Raw genomic sequence first — 16993 nt, 5'->3', positions numbered from 1 at the left:
CTCTCCTGACAGGAACAAAACCTAATGGCTTCCCCTTCCAACGTATTCCATGCCACTACTGGATCCGGTGTGGTTGTTGAATCACCACTCTACCCACACCTTCGAGGTATAGTGTGCCAAGCACACTTGTCAATTTTTCTTTTACTCTTGCTATTACAATTTTCCTCTTACTGGTTTATTGCATTGAGTCACAGGCTTAGAGGCAGTTTTGCGCCTCTTTATATCTCCAATTTGGTATTGTCTAGTCATTAATTGTTACCCTTACCGCATAGATACTATTGTGCAGTATCTCTTGATATCTCATATTATTTGTTTATTAGTTTGTTGACTGTTACGTGTATTACAGTTTGATACTTCCCGTTTCCCTCTCCAAGGGGATCGGGAGCCTGTGGTCCCGTTCTTCCACTCACTAGTATCCACCTACAGAACTCATCATGACACTCAATATCACCTCTATCAATGCTAAGGGCCTCAATTCCCCATTTAAAAGACACCTCTTATGGAAGGAAGCCCTATCCTCTCAAGCACATGTTATTTGTGTACAAGAAACACACTTTCTACAATCCAATCCTCCAAAATGCTCTCACAAACAATTCCCTCACTGCTTCTTTGCCAACGCCCCAAAGAAAAAAAGAGGGGTAATGATCGGCATACGAGACTCCATCACGTTTGCACTACACCATTGTGAAATTGACCCCGAAGGTAGATACTTAATTTTATCCGCTACCTTTGGACACTCTCGGATGACCCTAGTAAATGTGTACGCCCCCAACACAGCCCAAAATAAATTTTACTCTCTCCTATTTGCCAAATTGGCACCATTCAGATCAGATCCAATTCTTCTTTGTGACGATTTTAATGATATTGTAGATATTAATTTAGACACTTCCAACCCTATAAGTCGCAGACCCTCAGCCCTTGCTGCCCTTCTGACAAATGAGGACATGTATGAACCCTGGAGGTGCTTACATGGTGATGAACGGGACTACACATTTTTCTCTCACCCTCAACAGTCTTACTCTCGAATTGACCTCTTTCTGACCGATAAACACACCTTGCAATTGGTCACAGAAGCCACTATTGGTTCTATAACGTGGTCGGACCACGCACCGATTTCCCTCAAAATTTTAGAAAGGGGTGCTTCGCCACCACACACCATTTGGAGGCTAAATTCCTCTCTAATTACAAACCCCACATATGAATCCGAGATTCGATCCGAGATTGAGACCTTTTTTGAACTAAATGGTGACTCTTTACCTGCTCATTCCATTACCTGGAATGCGCATAAAGCCTTCCTACGGGGGTTGTTCATCAAATTAGGGTCCCAGGAACGCAAAAAACGCTCAGCCACCACAAATTCCCTTCTTACTCGTATTAGGGACCTGGAAAAAATCCACAGACAAAACGTGTCTGATATCACACACGCAGAATTGAAATCTGCTCGTTCCCAACTAAGTACCCACCTTCACCAAAACTTTGATCTATACATTAAATGCCTTAAACTGCAGTTCTATACCTCTGCCAACAAAGCGGGCGCTTTCCTTGCCAAACTGTCCAAGCATCAGACAGCCAAAACCAAAATCCAATACCTCACGAACTCCACGGGTAATCATCTGCGCAACCCCCTGGACATTGCTAATGAATTTAGCACTTTTTATGCACAACTGTACAACTTAAAAGATAAAGATCCATCCCCTCCCCCCTCGCTAGCTGACATCTCCCACTTCCTATCTTCTGTCCAACTCCCGCATGTATCACCTACACAATTGGAATCCTTATCTGCCCCATTCTCTCAAGCAGAAGTTCTTGCGGCTATTAAATCTCTTCCCCTCCACAAGGCTCCTGGCCCAGATGGATATTCTAATGAATATTATAAACACTTTGCCCCCCAAACTCGCTCCACATCTTTGCAAAGCATACAACCACTACGTCTCCACTGGCAACATGCCTAAGGAATCATTAGAGGCCCTGATAGTCACATTCCCCAAACCAGGTAAATCCCCTGACAGTCCTGCCAACTATCGTCCGATCTCCCTGTTGAACACGGACACAAAACTATATGCGAAATTGCTAGCCCAACCCCTCTCTACAATCCTTCCCCAACTCATTCACCCAGATCAAGTGGGTTTTATACCAGGTAGGCAGGCGGCGGATGGCACTCACCGCCTCGTCGACCTTATCCAACACGCGGAGCACTGTCGGACGCCTTCTCTCTTCCTTTCCCTGAACGCGGAGAAGGCGTTCGACAGGGTCCACTGGAAATATATGGAGGAAGTCCTCTCCAAATTCGGATTATCAGGCCCTTTTCTCACTGCTATTATGAATCTGTACTCCTCTCCCAGTGCACGGGTTTGGACTTCCGGGATCACCTCTGACCCGTTCCCAATAACAAATGGCACACGCCAAGGATGCCCACTCTCCCCCTTGATTTTTGCTATGGTTATGGAACCTTTGGCACAAGCCATCAGAACGTCGCAAACGATTTCCGGCGTCGTCATTGGAGACACGGAGCATAAAATAGGCCTATACGCTGACGATGTCATCCTCACACTCACTAACCCTGTAGAATCGCTGTCGTAAGTTATCCACTTATTAAACACGTTCAGTTCAATATCCCTGTACAAACTAAATCACTCTAAATCCACTATGCTAAATATCGGTATAGCTCCTGACGTGGCACGCACCATCTCTTCCACTACCTCATTCCAATGGTCTGCTAACGCGTCTTTGTCATACCTGGGCATTATCCTGACCTCCCCAAGTCGCAACATCCTAAAATACAATTTTGACACCCTCGTGGGAAGGCTGACACAACTCTCCAAGGACTTGGACCACCTTTCTGTCTCATGGGCAGGTCGGATCGCCCAAGCAAAAATGTACCTTCTTCCCCATATATTGTACTTCCTTCGAACCATCCCACTTCCTTTTTTGACTTCTCAAATCTATAAGCTACAAGGTTTAATCAACACATTTATCTGGCAACACAAAAAGCCTTGGATAAAAAAGTCACTTCTCCTTACCCCAGTTTCTCGAGGAGGCTTGGGAGCCCCGGACATTAAGCAATACTATAGAGCGATCGTATTGGATCAAATTAGAGAATGGTGGTCCCCACACTCAACAAAATTGTGGAAACACATTGAAACCGCAGCTATAGGAGTGGATCCACAACTCCTCCTCACAGCTATGCTACTTAACTTTAAACCCCAACACCATCATCTAGGATCTGTCAATACAGCGACAAGGGTTTGGTTAGCCACGACTAAGTCTGAGAAAGGACTACCACGGTCTATACTCACTCACCTTCCTATCTCAGCTTTGGGGCTGCTATCCCCGGACCTCCCCATCTTTACCTGGTCTGCCAAAGGTCTAAACAACCTGAACCACATCCTCTCGAGCTTTGGCATACAGTCCTTCTGTGACCTTCAAAATTCCTTTGATTTGCCGCCCAACTCCCTTTTCCCATACCTAAGGATTCATTCACTCCTCTCCAAAATCCAACTGACGTCTGAACCTTCCATATTGGATCCAATCATGAAATTCTACAACACTCCCAAACCTGCAGTTAAGGGCATATCCCTCATATATACTATGCTCTTACAATCTACACAAAATGCATCCTCTTCATCTATGGTCTTTTTGTCTTCGATGGTACCCAGCTCCCCACCCCCACATGTGTGGCACCGAGCACTGCTCATACCATTAAAAGCCTCAAGGTGCATATCCCATTGGGAATCTTTACAAAAACTTTTCCATAAATGGTACTTTACCCCCCCTAGGCTTGCAACTATGTATCCTACCTCGTCTCTGTTATGCTGGCGGGGATGTCAAGGCGTAGGCTCACTTCAACATATATGGTGGGACTGCACGCATATCAAACCTTTCTGGGATTCCATCTCCGCATTTCTCTCCTCCCTATGCAACATTTCCTCCCCACTTTCCCCTCTGGATCTCCTCCTGGGTCTCTCAATTCCAACATGGCCCTCTCCCATCAGAGTCCTGGCTACCCATGTCCTCATAGCAGCTCGCCTAGCATTGGCGAAAGCCTGGAAATCACCAAAACCCCCCACACTAGCGGACACCATTATATTGCTAAACAATCATCCTCGAATTGAATTTGCCTTCGCTAAAGCCAACATGACCACCACCTCTTTCTACGAACACTGGGCACCCTGGCTATCTGATCATAGGAGTGCTAACCTATGAACTTCCACCAGTCTCAATGTAACTGTCTCCTGTAATACGCCCCCCAGATAACCTACATCATCCCAAATTTATTCTGCTTGGGGAATTCAATGCACCCCCACGGACTGGGGACACTCCCACACTTTTTTGCATCAGAGGTCCACCTACTAATCAGAACATCTTCCTCTTTTCCTCTTGTTTTTTTTTTTCCTTTTGTGGAACCCTGCCGGTACATGTTTCCTTCTCTCGTTGCTCCCCCGCGTATTGACCTACCACTAGTTAATCATTGATGACCCCAACCTATAATACTCCCCATGTTGTACCCTGACTACAGTTGGTTCCCATGTGGGGTAGTCAGAGCCCGGTGTACCTTAATGTTTGGCCCTCATAGGGTGGAAGCTCAACACACTCATATGTCACCGGCAAGGTTCATCTGAATTGCCTTGACTCGACCTGTTGTTATGTTCATGTTTCTTGTTTTATAGCTGTGACCAATGTGATAATTGTTCTATTCTTTATTATGCTAATGCTAATGCTAATTGTATCTAACCTTTTTGCAAAAATTCAATAAAAATTTGGTTATAACAAAAAAAAAAAAAAATGGGTCCGCATCCATTCCACAATTTGGCAGAACCTTTACAGACCCATTGTTTTTCATTTCCAGTCTGAAAAATTAGGCATTCACAGGAGAAAGAAGAAAGTGTCGGCCATTCCAGGCCCCAAAAATTAGCCCACATGCATTTACCTGACAGCTACGATAGTAGTATTCTGTGGCTGAAGGTACATTAGGCATTCACAGGATACAGAAGTAAGTGTCGGCCAGTATTGGCCCCAAAAATTAGCCCACATGGGTTTACATGACAGCTATGAACGTAGTGTATTTGATGGCTAGAGGTACAGTAGGCATTCACAGGATACAGAAGTAAGTGTCGGCTTGTATAGGCCCCAAAAAATAGCTCACATGGGTTTAACTGACAGCAAAGAACTTAGTATTTGATGACTAGAGGTACAGTAGGCATTCACAGTATACAGAAGTAAGTGCCGGCCTGTATAGGCTCCAAAAATTAGCTCACAGGGGTTGAACTGACAGCAAAGAACATAGTATTTGCTGGCTGGAGATAGAGTAGTCATTCACAGTATATTGAAGTAAGTGTCAGCCTGTAAAGGCTGCAAAAAAAAGCCCACATGGGTGTAGCAAAGTTTGTAGCGAAGCCAAGGACCAGGAATTGCTGTGGGTGGATGGCGGTCTGGCGGATATTTGTGGCCTGGCATGAGGAATTTCGATGAAACATGGTCTACTGGTCACGTGTTGAATTCCTCAGAGATCCGTGCGCTTATCGGTCACAACCCCCCCCTGCTGCGCTGAACGTCCTTTCAGACAGGACACTGGATGGGGGCAAGCCAAAATTTCCATTGCAAATTGTGCAAGCTCTGGCCAGAGGTCAAGCCGGCCCACCCAGTAGTCCGGGGGATTATCACTCCTCAGAGCGTCCATATCGGCCGTTAACCCGATGTAGTCGGACACCTATCGGTCTAGGCATTCCCTCATGCTGGATCCGGAGTACAGCTGTCAATGGTTCGGCTGAAAGAAGGATCTCATATCTGAAGTGACCAAGACATCTTCAAACTGCCCTCTTCTTGCAGGCGCTGTTGGATTGCTACCCGCAACTGTCTCTCTGTAACTGGAAATTCCTCTGCGAGCGCACGGAAAAGCAGAATGCAGCATTTCCCTCAGCAAGGCCTGGAAGTGCTGCATTCTGACCGCCCTCTGTGATTGTGGTAACATTTCCACCATTTTGTGTTTGTACCGGGGGTCTAAGTATGTTGCCACCCAGTACTGGTCCTTTGCCTTTATGCCTTTTATACGGGGATCCCTCTTAAAACAATGGAGCATGTAGGCCCCCATTCGCAATAAACTGGAAGCGGTGTAGTAGCCTGCTTCCAGTATTTGATGGCTAGAGGTACATTAGGCATTCAGACAGTATACAGAAGTGTCGGCCTGTATAGGCTGCAAAAATTAGCTCACATGGGTTGAACTGACAGCAAAGAACATAGTATTTGATGGCTAGAGGTACATTAGGCATTCACACAGTATACAGAAGTGTCGACCTGTATAGGCTGCAAAAATTAGCTCACATGGGTTGAACTGACAGCAAAGAACTTAGTATTTGATGGCTAGAGGTACATTAGGCTTTCACAGGATACAGAAGTGTCGGCCTGTATAGGCCCCAAAAATTAGCTCACATGGGTTGAACTGACAGCAAATAACGTAGTATTTGCTGGCAGGAGGTACAGTAGGCAGTCACAGTATACAGAAGTAAGTGTTGACCTGAATAGGCCCCAAAAATTAGCTCATATGTAGGGTTGAGCGAACACGGACTGTATTTTTCGTGTTCGTACCGAATAATTGGATTTTTGTTACCCGAACACGGACCCAAAATCTTTACTGTATGTTCGGGTAAAAATCCGTGTTCGGTCATTTTATTTCCGGGTTTTGCATGCATTGGCACGCTTTTCATGGTGGGCTTTCAACAGCCAATCAACAAGCATTTAACTGGTGTGCCTAAGCCATCCCAGCCATGCCTACAAATGTATTAGTAGCTGTGATTGGCCGTCTGAAGCATGTGACCAAGTCTTTATGAGTTCGAGGCAGCGCCGCTGCGGCGTCATTCTGCTGTGTACTAGTTCAGGGACAGAGCACACATAAGTGCTGGCTGCTGATTAGGGACAGACAGGCAGGCAAAACTCATTTGTGTCCGCATAGAATTGAGGGACAGGTCGGAGTGTGTTAGGCAGGGCGAGTTGTAGGCATTTTAGGGTGAGGCTGCTGCTGATTTTTAGGGTCAGTGTGTGTCTGGATAGAATTGAGGAACAGGTCGGAGTGTGTTAGGCAGGGCGAGTTGTAGGCATTTTAGGGCGAGGCTGCTGCTGATTTTTAGGGTCAGTGTGTTCTACAAACTACAATCGATATTGCTGTGTGGGGTGGGGTTTTCAGTCACCCGATCTACGATCATCATCTTATCAATCCTTTTAGGGAGAGAGTCTGCTGAATTTTAGGGTCAGTGTGTTCTACAAACTACAATCGATATTGCTGTGTGGGTGGGATAGGAGATAGGCAGGTGTCAGTGGTCCACATCCATTTTGCTGTGTGTGGGCTGCAGTGAACACAATCTTTTTGGGGTGCAGTGAACACAATCTTTTTGGGGTGCAGTGAACACAATATTTTTTGCCCACTGAGGAGGAGGGAGAAAAGTATTTTTCTATCAGTCACTGTGTGCAGCATTTTTCCTTCAGTTGTGCTGTGCTGACTGATCATACACTGCTGTGTTCAGTTCACATGTGCTATTATTGAGTGGTTTCAAAAATCATACACTTTTTTCTATTCCACTATTCAATATACAGCCTTGGGTTAAAAAAAATTAAATTGTGGCCTGAAGCAGAGCTGAATGATATTTGGGGTTTTTGGGGTTCATCTCATACTTCTGAAGATTTGAGGGTGCTGCCTGTTCCATACTCCTCCTACTCCTCATTCAGCCTTTTAGGGGTACAAACAATAGTAATTGGGGCCTAGTGTGCTTCTGTACGTGTGAGATACATACACTTTTTTTTATCATATTTCCTATTCCGCTATTCAATAAAAACCTTTGGGGATCAATTAAATTGCGGGATAGTTTGTGTTGGTACGTGTGAGATCCACCTTTCCAAGTTTTTGGGGTTCATATCATACTTCTGAAGATTTGAGGGTGCTGCCTGTTCCATACTCCTCCTACTCCTCATTCAGCCTTTTAGGAGTACAAACAATAGTAATTGGGGCCTAGTGTGCTTCTGTACGTGTGAGATACATACACTTTTTTTGATCATATTTTCTATTCCGCTATTTAATCAAAACCTTTGGGTATAAACAATTAAATTGCGGGATAGTCTGTGTCGGTACGTGTGAGATACACCTTTCCAATTTTTGAGATGCATCTCATACTGCCGAGGATTTGAGGGTGCTTCAGTCTGCCTCCTGCCTGTTCCGAACTCCTCCTACTCCTCATCCTGCCTTTAGGGTACAAAAAATTGTAATCGGGGCCTAGTTGGTGTTTGTACGTGTGAGATACACCATTTTGTAAAATTTGTCCTATTCCGCTATTCAATATACACCCTGTTTGAGTGTAAAAAATGAAATTGCGGGATAGTCTGTATCGGTACATGTGAGATACACCTTTTTAAATTTGTTTGGCGCATCTCCTTCTACCGCCGAGGATTGCAGGGCGCTTCAGTTTGCCTCCTGTTCCCAACTCCTCCTACTCCTCTTCCTCATCCTGCCTTTAGGGTACAAAAAATTGTAATCGGGGCCTAGTCTGTGTTTGTACGTGTGAGATACACCGTATTATAACATTTTTCCTATTCCGCTATTCAATATACACCCTTTTGGAGTGTAAGAAAATTAAATTACGGCATAGTTTGCATATTTGACTGTCAGATACACCCGTGCAATACTGTTGTTGTTTTGTTCCGCTATTCAATAAACACCTTTCTAGGGCAAGATCATAAATTACAGAAATATGAGGAGACTGTCAAATAGGGGCCGTGGCCTGGGTCGTGGTGCTGCTGGTAGAGCTCCTGTTGCAAGGAGAGGACGTAGTCGATCTGTGCCAGCTACACGCACAAGTGAAACACCTTCCTCAAGTGTTAGTAGGCGACAAAACCTGCATCAGTATTTGGTAGGGCATCATACGCCTCTAGAAGTGATGAGGCCAGAACACAGAGAGGCGATAGTAGATTGGTTTGCTGCTGACAGTGCCTCCAGTTCCTTCACATTGTCTCCCACCCAGTCTACTGCAGAAAGGTCAGAGTTGGCACCTGCAGCCAATGTCCAACTGTCTTTCACCTCACCCCCTTGCAAATCAGGCAAGCAGTCTGAGCCCCAAGCCATACAGCAGTCTCTTCTTCTTTTTGAGGACTCTGTCAGCAGGGTTTCCCAGGGCCATCCACCTAGCCCTGCTGCCATCGCAGCCTGGAGGGAACTACATAAACACACAAATGTAGGAGATGCCCATTGTAAACAAAGACTACCTATCCGACTACTAGACATCTTGATCCCATGTCTATCTACCCTAAAATGGAAGGACAGTGACATCCACTGGATTGACGACCTCTTTAGCGACATCGACTGAAACCATGTACTTCCCTCACTCAACAATACCAAATCCCTCGTTCGGAACTATAGACTTACACTCGTATCTCCACGTTCCTGACTAAAAACCCACCAGCACCCATCACTATTCCATACCCAGTATACCAGTTCCTCACAACCCCTCCTGGGTCGATAAAAGGCATCACCTTCTTCTATAACATATTCCATGCCAAAAAAAAAAACTTTTCAAAAATGAAATCCCATGATTAAGTGGGAGGGCGACCTCCAACGACCTTTCTCACCACAACAGTGGACCCACACCTTCCGGCACTCGTACGGGGTGTCGAAATGCACCAACCACTGGGAACTGTCGTAGAAAATTCTCTCCCGCTGGTACCTTACACCATATAGGCTGTCTCAATTCTACCCAGCACACTCCCCGCTCTGCTGGCGAGAGTGTGGCCAGGTTGGCAACTTATACCACATCTTGTGGACATGTAAAAACCTTACAAGCTTCTGGAACCAGGTCTTTGGCCTCATCTCCTCTGTAACACAATCGCCCATTAAGCTAAATCCGGCTTTGGCACTCAATACCCTGGCCATCGATCTGCTTCCTAGTAAGGTCAGATGGGTTGTTTCACACATTTTGCTGGCCGCTAGGGCCACCATTACTAGGAGATGGAAAAAAAAAAGAAGCACCAAACCTATTGGAGGTTGTAGCCTCAGTGACACTCACGTTTGAATTTAAGAAATCACTAGCATTACAGTCCCATTCTCTTAGGACACATACCAAACACTGGGAACCATGGATCACTTGGAATGATAAATGAGTGTTAATTGTTTCTGACTATATCTCTCGAATAACAATACCTTGTATTACTTGTTGTTTATGTAAATTTATTTTTTCTGTTGTGTCTTTTGACACCTTGAATGCATTTCTTGTATCTGCTGTTTAAAACCAATAAAAATCTGTTTGGGAAAAAAAAAAGAAGTAAGTGTCGGCCATAAAAGGCCCCAAAAATTAGCCCACATGGGTTTAACTGACAGCAAAGAACTTAGTATTTGATGGCTAGAGGTACAGTAGGCATTCACAGTATACAGAAGTAAGTGTCGGCCTGTATAGGCTCCAAAAAAATTAGCTCACATGGTTTGAACTGACAGCAAATAACTTAGTATTTGATGGCTAGAGGTACAGTAGGCATGCACAGTATACAGAAGTAAGTGTTGGCCTGTATAGGCTCCAAAAATTAGCTCACATGGGTTTAACTGACAGACCATTGTTAGACCATGTGTCTGTGGTCAGATGTATCTTGGCACCAACACTGTGTGCCAGAGATATATTCACTTGCCGCTGAACATGGCCATACAGCTCTGGAATGCCCTTTTGCGAGAAATATTTCCTGCTTGGGACCTCCCATTGTGTTGTTCCAATGGCCACAAATTTACAAAAGGCCTCCGAGTCCCACAGTTGATATGGCAGTAGTTTGCGGGCTATCAGTTCCGACAAGCCAGCAGTCAAACGTTGGGCAAGAGGGTTATCCGGCATCATTATTTATTTCCGCTCCAACATTTGGACCACAGAAGCCTGCCTTTTTCCAGAACAACGTGATGACGGCATCATGGAAGGGGGAGTGGAGGGCAAATGTGAGGAGAGATGAGAAGGAGAAGGGGCTGGACGATGAGAGCCTGGAGTGTTGCTTTGTGGGTTCTGATGGTGTTGCTCCCACTGGGCTCGGTTATGGGAGTTCAGGTGCCTTCTTAAGGCGGTGGTCCCTAGGTGAGTGTTGGGCTTACCGCGACTTATGCATGGACTGCAAAGGCTGCAGATGACAACACTGTTGTCAGCAACGGACACATTAAAAAAAACCCACACTGCGGAGCCATGTGCCGGCGTCCTGCTAATGCCAGATGTGACTGTACATGGTTGATGGCTCACTCCTGATACATTTGCAGTCTGCTTTCTACCTCTTGTGCAATGCAAATTCTGCCTGCCTCTCCTCCCTATCTGCCGGCCCGTCTCCCCCTCTGAACTCCCTTCCTCTTTCTCTCTTGTGGACTCCCACGTGATGTCCATAGGCTCGTCATCATCCACGTCACCTTCCCCACTACTAACATTCAAGATCTCTGAGTAGGCAGCAACAGCGGGGACCAACCTCCTTGGGCTGATCTGGGTACTGTCGTCAGACTGCTGAGTGGCGGCTGTTGCTACCTCCTCTTCCTGATCCAATGCCAACAATGGCTGTGCATCGCAAACGTCTTGTGATGGATTGGAAAATAATTCCAGTGACTCAAATGGAGGGTATGTGGTGGTGGTGTCTTTGGGGGTGCACACAGCAGAGCGTGAAGAGGGTGCAGATAGAGAGGATGAGGAGGGTGCAGAAGAGGAAGGCTGAGTGACCCACTCAACCAAGTCTGGTGCGTCCTTTGCCGTAAATGCACGCGCCTTTTGAAACTTCACAGTTAGGCTCCGGCCTATTGCTCCTGCCCTACCACTACCACCCCTGCATACGTCTCTGTCTCTTCCTCTGCCTGTCATGTTTTTTAATTACCGTGTGACAAAAGTCTCTAGAGAATTGCATTATATCTGGAAAAAGGTAGATAACACCCCACTTCAATATGTGGTATTGGGGTATCTATCACACCAGTTCTACAAATAATTGGCCAGTAACTGTTGTCACTTTGTGTAGCACAGTCAACACAGCAAGAGAGGACAATTTTTTGCAGGACTAAAGTACACTCTTAGAAAAGTATTCTGTTAAAAAACACCCCACTTCAATATGTGGTATTGTGGGGCCACTGGTCTATCACACCAGTTGTTGAAAAAAATGGCCAGGGAGTTTATCGCTGTGTGTATCAGACTTAACTCAGCAAAAGAGGCAATATTGTTGCAGGACACAAATGCACTTGTAAAAGTATACTCAGATAACACCCCACTTCAATATGTGGTATTGGGGGGCCACTGGTCTATCACACCAGTTCTACAAATAATTGGCTAGGGAGTTTGTCACTGTGTGTAGTATTGCTGCAGCAATGCTCAGTCAGCACACCTGTCACAATGCTGCACAGTGCACAATACTACTACTAATCCACTATAATATGCTTTCTACAAAGTATATTATACTGTAGATTAACCCCCTCCCCCACCCCCTTTTTAGTGCACTGCACAGCAATACCAAAAAAATTGCAGCCCTTTAAATGACTGTTGTGGACATTAACAGAGCAATTTGTGTCACTGCTGACGATCTCTAACTGCCCCTACAGCACAGACTGGATACTTGCCCCCAATACTAAAGAGACTGTAATAGACCCTATACCGACATTGCAGCACTTTAAATGACTTTTGTGGACATTAACAGAGCGATTTGTGTCACTGCAGATGACGATCTCTAACTGCCCCTACAGCACAGACTGGATAACATGTCCCTATACTGAAGAAAGACTGGACCTATACCGATATACCAGCCCTGAAAAGGACTATTGTGGACATTAACATAGCAATTTGTGTGACTGCAGCCAATCTCTAACTACCCCTAAAGCAACCCCTGGATACCTGTCCCTAACCTGAAAAGAGACTGTAGAAGGCCTATACGGAAATACCAGCCCTGAAAAGGACTTTTGTGGATCTTCACAGTGCTATATGTGTCTAGCAAACTCTCACTGATGAGCACAGCAGACCTCTCCCTACACTGGCAAAAAGAGGAACGTGAAATGGCCGCCAGGTCAGGTCTATTTATAGGGTAGGGGGACTGTCCATGTGCTGAAATGTTTCAATTGGCTGTCCTGTTCCACCTGACGGCTGTGTCATGGGTCAAAGTTCTCCCCAATGTAAACTAATATGGCCGTCGCAAACTACGCCATGTGTTTGCAAATTTGTCGGGTAGCAACCAAGCAAAATTTGCCGTGAACCGACCGCCGGGCGAACCGCAAGGCCATCTCTATTAAGTGGTTAATGTTAGCAGCAATATACTGTTTGAACCAATAATGTGTTAGTTTATAGACAATATTTGAGCAGCAAACACCACTTGTTGAAGATTTCATTGCTTGGTGGGTGAACCTTCTCGAAAGGGGCAAACTTGATCTTTGGACACATTTGTGTGTGTGTTTGTGTGTGTGGGGGGGGGGGGGGGGTGATTTTTGTATAATTTTCAGGTCATTAATCTCTTTTCTTGTGCTTTTCAGGGGTTTTATTGCTCTAGTTGACTAAATTCAAATGTCCATATTTACTCTGTAGCACTTAAAACCCTAACTAAAAAAAAAACAAAAAAAAAAAAAAAAAAAAACATAAATTATAATACATTTAAAAAAGAGTACTTTTTATTTTTTTATTTTCCCAGCCTTGTTCCCAGAGACTTTAATGACGTTCGTTGTTCAGCTCCGAAGTTATGTGATGTTCGGAAGTTATGGAACGATGGGGGGGGTCCAGGATTGGAGATTATATGTAACTTCACCAATAAATGAGCTAAACATTTCAGTGAAACAATTTTCTACTTCTAACTTATATAAAGGACTGTTATCCGAGGTGATATTATTGTAATCAGATTTGTATGTAGCAGATACTTTGTACATATTTTTGTCATTTACATATCAGGCAGCTCATTGATTTAGCTATGTACAATGATCTGTTGCTTATTCATTAAATAGATACAGATAGACAAAGATTTGACTGGGCTGACCGAGTAGATACAATGTTTCGTTTTTCTTGCTTCTATTCCCCATTGTGTTGCGAGTTAAAAGCTCCACGATCTTCCCAAATACAAAGTAACAAATTTATGGCGGGAGATTGTTGAGAATCTGTTATTGTAACAATGTTTGAGTGAGGCATAAAAGTTTAGTAACCTCTGCCACCTTGTGGTCATTCCAGGTACAACACCTCGGTGTGTGCAGTACAAGGAGATGAATAGGAAATGGCTAGAAAGTGGAGATGATCTCCGCAAAAAATATAGAATATATAGAAATAAATTATTATGACTATTATATATTTATTGAAGCCTCACAAACATGTCACCCACATCTCTGTACACAGAGCCGGACATACGCAGCATTTATTCCTATTCTTCAATAAGGATATATTTTATTAATGTGATAAATTGTATTATTACTGTCAGATGAAGTGCACTCTAAAGGCAAACACTTTGTCTTCTTATCGCACTCAGACTTGTAATACAGGTGAATAGTAATGAGGGGAAATGTGATCACAGGACATCATTCTCTCATCTCTTTTACTTCCAATCTTTTCTATGCTGATCGTCTACTCACCGCTAAACTCCTCCAACCAAAACCATGCACACCTACATAGAGCTCCAATGTCAGAACACATTGTACTCCATATTTCCAGAAATTATTTCCCCAATTTGCTATTAATAGACCACGCCTATGATGGCTCCGAGTTGCTATATTTAAATCTCCCGCCATAATTCTACTGGCCGTTAGGAAGATTCAGCCGCATTATACCGCTAAAGCCGACATTGTAGAAGTTCTATTCATAGATCTGTTCATCTTCCTCCAAAATGACGTCACTTGTGTCGGTTTTCAGCTTTCAAATATTTTCTCCAAAGCGGTAAAATCCTCGAATATTACTGCCACAAGCCCGCCAAGTAAACCCAATTTTTTTTTTTTTTTCTTTTTTAATTACCAAACCCAACGGATCTTCTCAGAGTCACCCACTTCTATCTAAGAAGGAGCCGGACATACATGTGTGGGAGATCTGATTGTATAATTAGACACCGAAAATTGTGATCCGGGTGGGGGGACAATGTGCTATAATGACACCTGTCCGTCCTAACAGCAATTAAGTTTTTTTTTTTTTTATATGATTTTAAAGTCTAATATAACACATTGAATTGATGTGAGTTTAGATAAGCAGGTGATCTCCTTGGTGTCCATTGCCCTCCATCCTTTAGATTAGACACATTGTTGGGATATGGGACCCATAATCCAATGATAAGGTGCAGAGAACCGTTTGATGGATCAGTAGATGACTCCCGGGTGACATAGTCGGAGCTCAGCACTAACTGCAATACATTTTGCTGTTTTTAAACATATTTGTGATGATCTGATAGAGACAACATTGATTGATTTTCCTTCCACCTATTCTGGAGCTGTTGTAGGGTCAGGAAAATTCGCATTACCCTAATTCTATTTTTCACATTATATGGGGGAGGGGGTGGGACTACAACAATAAATAGAAGACTTTACTTGCACAAGTAATAGAAATGAAGGAAACAGTGAAATGTACAGAAATCCTCTCTTCATCCATTCCCTGTTCATATTTGGCGCTATTCTTCCTTTACTGCGGTTTCCTCGTTCTTCCTTGGAGATTACACAGAAAACATTCATCTGTCACACATCATAACAATTTCATATTTATACAATATTACTGTAAAAAAAAAAAAAAAAGGCCTGCATTCTTTCTTATAAGAAAAAGCTGACCTGATGGAAGACTGATGGAAGGGGCGGGGTCACAGCCATTCAATACTATGCAGAGAATTTCACTTACTTAGACACATTGTTAACATTTTTCTGATATCTAGTTACAAAAACTGTGTTTATTGATTATTTGTATATATTTATCTGGCAGTGTTGTGATTACTACAGATTTTTACCAGCCCTTTCACTTTTCCTTTATTTTAGGATGTAGGGGGGAAATCCGTAACGGCTACATGTCATGTCTGAAAAATGAAACATTAATTATCGGCCAGTTCCCCGATCATATACAGATCTGATAATGAAACATGTAATACTTTATTTCCAATCACATAGAAAGGTAGAGATCTATGAGAGAAGTAATCTCACTATCATGTTCTGTATGTAGCAGTGTGTGTGTGTGTGTGTGTGTGTGTGTGTGTGGGGGGGGGGGGGGGTAGGGATTCTGCATTTTGAACATATGGAAATGTTTTACATTATTCAATAATCTTTCATTTCTATTTCTGTTTATTCCATATTAATCGAATCTGCCTGAAAATAAAGTGTTAAAGATATTTATCGGATAAATATCTCCTCTGATGATCTCAGTGTGGGATTTGGTGTTATAATGGGGTTGATTATTTCTCTGTAACGTTTTCACAATTCAGGCGGGAAATTTGAAAATAGCTATTTCAGATCTGAGCCAATCAGAACTGTGAGCGGTTTCATTATCAGTCTTATTTAGGCAGCGATGTCTTTATGAGGAATCCAAAGAATTTTATTAGGAGATTTATCTCCGTTTTCAGCCTAGAAAATATTTGTTCCGTAGACTTCTCATAGTTCTCTATAACAAACATCCAATAACAGAGCAACTTCTGTATTCTGATGTGCAAAATCAAACCTTAAAACAGAACAATAATATTTCTACATATATATTTCCTGGAATTGAAGGGACTGTCCGGGAAAGAGTGATATTTTCTATGAATAATTGTCAGTGTCGGATTAGCCGATCTGAGATGACTGAGCAGATATAATGTTTCACTTTTCTTGCTTCTATCCCCCATTGTGTTGCGGAATAAAAGCTTCACGATCTTCCCAGATAAAGGAACAATGTAAGGCGGGAGATTGCGGAGAATCTCTCATTGTAACAATGCAGCAGAGGTGATTAGAGCAGTTGGGTGTGTGCAGTACAAGGCGAGGAATAGGAAATGTATAGAGCCAGAAAGGGGAGACGATCTCCGCAATAAAGAAGGATGAGATTAGAAGGAAGGTTTTATTCATTCCCCT

Source organism: Pelophylax lessonae (assembly GCF_965119305.1).
Source record: "Pelophylax lessonae genome assembly, chromosome: 9".
Taxonomy (NCBI): Eukaryota; Metazoa; Chordata; class Amphibia; order Anura; family Ranidae; genus Pelophylax; species Pelophylax lessonae.
Note: the sequence above shows the minus strand (reverse complement) of the source record.